We start from the raw sequence: 4516 nt of genomic DNA, 5'->3' as shown, positions 1-4516 counted from the left end.
CTTACATATGTCATCATCACATTCACACACAGTTTAATTTGATTCCAACAACTCCTAAGTGCATTATTATTTGGTCAATGAGTATATATTGCTGTGCAATTAGGCACTTTTCCTTTCAGGATTTTTGGAAAGCTGTGTAACAATAAATGTTGATGTATGCCAAACTGGCATAAAGCATACTCATTCTTGCCCTGACACCATACGCGTTTACACTCTATATACTAAATAGGGAGCATTGTGTATATAATAGAAATAAGCACAATTTTTGAAATTAGTTTCACGTCCAATATCTCAAATAAAAAATTATGACACTCTTAAGTCTCCTAGGACTCAGAATTTATATATCTGGTCTTTTTTTCTTTTTTACGAATTTACAAACACCAACAGTCAACTTTATTGCTTACACAAGTCAGATGATGACTTTCTAAGGGCATTTTGACTCCTCCAACATAATTGCAATCTGTGACCATCACCCTATGTTTTTATCCCAGAGTAAGAGCTCATGCACACTGACACAGTGAGACGTTTGGTCTGGGAAAGCAGGTATTTTCCTCCCAGCATGTGCTGCTTGGCTGATTTACAGCCAGGTGAGGTCAAATACTGGATTGGATTTTAAATGCCGATCCAGGTTTTGGCAGCACCTGGCTGTCCTTAAATAGGCAGCTGGGCTCAGGAGCCATGTGTTACGACCAGAGGATGTGGATCCTCTGTGTCAGCTGATAGAGGACTGGGAATTAGTCCAATATTGCTGACTGCTGACTCTCAGACAGGACCCTGGTGTCTGCACTTGTTACCTTGAATGCAGCTACCTGCAGTAGTGTGAACAGAGTCCAACAAAGGAACAGATGGTCTTCACTGGCAGACAGTATTCAAAAGTCTCTTGACAGATACAGGCAACACAAAGTTCAGAGCAATATAGCATGCAGATATAAGCAGTCTCATAGGCAGCACAGGGTCTGGATCCAGGCAGACTTACAGGAGGAGATGGGCAGATGCGTAGTCAGGCAGTGCAGATATAAGCAGTCTCATTGTCAGGCAGCGCAGGATCTGGATCCAGGCAGACTTACAGGAGATGGGCAGACACGTAGTTAGGCAGTGCAGAGGTCTATAATCCAGGTGATCCAATAAACAGACAGATGCATAGTCAAACGAAGCAGAGGTCAGAATCCAGGCAATCCAATAAACAGACACAGTTGCATGCTTCAGCAGGAGTCCAGAGGTACAACAACCACGCTTGGGCACTTCATGATTAATGAAGCTGCCTTAAATACAAATAGTCCCGCCTCCGGGTGGGGATGGTAATCAGGAACCAGCTGCCTACTCCTATAAGAAAGGGAGAGGTGCGCGCGCGTGCTATAGCCCATCAGATGACACCTGGCAAAGAGGACGGATGCGGCGGTATGCTGGCGGGCACCTGCGTCTCCTACAAGGTAAGGCCTCTTTCACACGACCGTATGTTAATTTTAAACGGATCCGTTTTTTGTTTTTGTTGTGTTTCCGTTCCGTTTTTCCGCATGGCGTATACAGTAATTTCATAGAAAAAATTGGGCTGGGCATAACATTTTCAATAGATGGTTCCGCAAAAAATGGAACGGATACGGAAGACATACGGATGCATTTCCGTATGTGTTCTGTTTTTTTTGCGGACCCATTGACTTGAATGGAGCCACGGAACGTGATTTGCGGGCAATAATAGGACATGTTCTATCTTTTAACGGAACGGAAATACGGAAACGGAATGCATACGGAGTACATTCTGTTTTCTTTGCGGAACCATTGAAATCAATGGTTCCGTATACGGCCCGTAAACGGGGAGGGAAAAAAACAGTCGTGTGAAAGAGGCCTAAGCCAGTACTGGGACCCATAGTGCTGCAATGTGTAGACAGCGATCTGCCACCCTGCAGTGGAGATGCAGATCCCATACTGACACCAGGTCTCTGTATTGGGATCTGGGAGCCTTGTATCTGGATGAAGGCTTGCTACCTGTTTGGCGTGAAAACAGGTTGGTGCTGCTGTCAGCAAGGACTCTTTGAGGCAGAATTGCCGCATGGTATGAATTACCACCAACACCGCAAGGTGACTTTTTGTTTGAATATGACGGTTTGTTTTGTCACTTGCCTAAAGTGTGAATAAAACACTGAACTGTTTGATCCAAAGAACTTGTTGCCTCTATACTGCATCCGCTAATCCTGTCTACCAGAACGAGTCCCCACAACACAAACGTATTTTCTTTCCGTGTGTATTAAGTTTTTTTTGCGGTCCGTATACGGAACCATTTATTTCAATGGGTCCGCAAAAAAAACGGAAGGTACTCCGTGTGCATTCTGTTTCCATATGTCCGTATTTCCGTTCCACAAAAAAATAGAACATGTCCTATTATTGTCCGCGTTCCGGACAAGGACAGTACTGTTCTATTAGGGGCCAGCTGTTCCGGAATGCACACAGACGTCACCTGTATTTTTTGCGGACCGCAAAATACATACGGCCGTGTAGATGAGGCCTAAGACTCATGGGGAGTGTCTGTAGCATCAGGTCTCTGCCTTTTCTTCCCCTCCCAGCTGGAACATCACAGATCCAAGCAGCGTCAGGCACCACAGTAGTATCATGTGCGTATTTTTTCACGGTCCGCAAAACGGGGTTCCGTTGGTCCGTGATCCGTGACCATTTTTTCGTCCGTGGATCTTCCTTGATTTTTGGAGGATCCACGGACATGAAAAAAAAGTCGTTTTGGTGTCCGCCTGGCCGTGCGGAGCCAAACGGATCCGTCCTGAATTACAATGCAAGTCAATGGGGACGGATCCGTTTGACGTTGACACAATATGGTGCAATTTCAAACGGATCCGTCCCCCATTGACTTTCAATGTAAAGTCAGGAGTTAAAGGGCTTCTGTCAGCCCACTAAACCGGTTTTTTTTTTTTTTTGCTTAATAATAACCCCTACACTGCGATTTATCCATACATAAGTAAAATAAGAATTTTGATTCAGTAGAATTTGCTAAAACCCTATTTTTATAATATGTAAATGACCTTGCTACCAGCAAGTAGGGCGGCTACTTGCTGGTAGCAGCCGCATCCTCCGATGGTAATGACGCCCCCTCTGCTTGTTGATTGACAGGGCCAGCGGACGGGATCTTTCTCCGCTGGCCCTGCCTGTTTTCATTCAATATCTGGCGCCTGCGCCGCGGCCGTACCTATCTTCAATCGGCGCAGGCGCGCTGAGAGGCGGCCACTCACTCGGCCGCTTCATCCTCAATGCGCCTGCGCCGGGTGTAGATGTGACGTCATCAGCGCAGGCGCATTGAGGATGAAGCGGCCGAGTGAGTGGCCGCCTCTCAGTGCGCCTGCGCCGATTGAAGATAGGTACGGCCGCGGCGCAGGCGCCAGATATTGAATGAAAACAGGCAGGGCCAGCAGAGAACTATTCCGTTCCCTGGCCCTGTCAATCAACAAGCAGAGGGGGCGTCATTACCATCGGAGGATGCGGCTGCTACCAGCAAGTAGCCGCCCTACTTGCTGGTAGCAAGGTAATTTACATATTATAAAAATAGGGTTTTAGCAAATTCTACTGAACCAAAATTCTTATTTTACTTATGTATGGATAAATCGCAGTGTAGGGGTTATTATTAAGCAAAAAAAAAAAAAAAACGGTTTAGTGGGCTGACAGAAGCCCTTTAATATACCATAGGATCGGAGTTTTCTCCAATCCAATGGTATATTTTAACTTGAAGCGTCCCCGTCACCATGGGAACGCCTCTATGTTAGAATATACCATCGGATTTGAGTTACATCGTGAAACTCAGATCCGACAGTATATTCTAACACAGAGGCGTTCCCATAGTGATGGGGACGCTTCTAGTTAGAATATACTACTAACTGTGTACATGACTGCCCCCTGCTGCCTGGCAGCACCCGATCTTTTACAGGGGACTGTGATCAGCACAATTAACCCTTCAGGTGCCGCACCTGAAGGGGTTAATTGTGGGTATCATAGCCCCCTGTAAGAGATCAGGGGCTGCCAGGCAGCAGGGGGCAGACCCCCCTCCCTCCCCAGTTTGAATATCATTGGTGGCCAGTGTGCGCCCCCCCCCCGCCCCCCCTCTATTGTAATATCATTGGTGGCCAGTGTGTGGCCCCCCCCGGCACCCCCTTTATTGTATTAATATCATTGGTGGCCAGTGTGCGGCCTCCCCTCCCCCCCCCCCCGATCATTGGTGGCAGCGGAGATTCCGATCCGAGTCCCAGTTTAATCGCTCTGGGGCTCCGATCGGTAACCATAGCAACTAGGACGCTACTGCAGGCCTGGTTGCCATGGTTACTTAGCAATATTACAATATTAGAAGCATCATACTTACCTGCTGGAGCTCCTCCTACTGGTAAGTGACAGATCATTAAACACAGACCTGTCACTTACCAGTAGGAGGAGCTCCCGGCCGGACACAGACAGCGCAGCAGCCAGCAGGTAAGTATGATGCTTCTAATATTGTAATATTGCTAAGTAACCATGGCAACCAGGCCTG

The sequence above is a fragment of the Bufo bufo genome, chromosome 1, assembly GCF_905171765.1.
Source record: "Bufo bufo chromosome 1, aBufBuf1.1, whole genome shotgun sequence".
Taxonomy (NCBI): domain Eukaryota; kingdom Metazoa; phylum Chordata; class Amphibia; order Anura; family Bufonidae; genus Bufo; species Bufo bufo.
The sequence above is the reverse complement of the archived record's forward strand: the minus strand, read 5'-3'. Positions refer to the sequence as shown.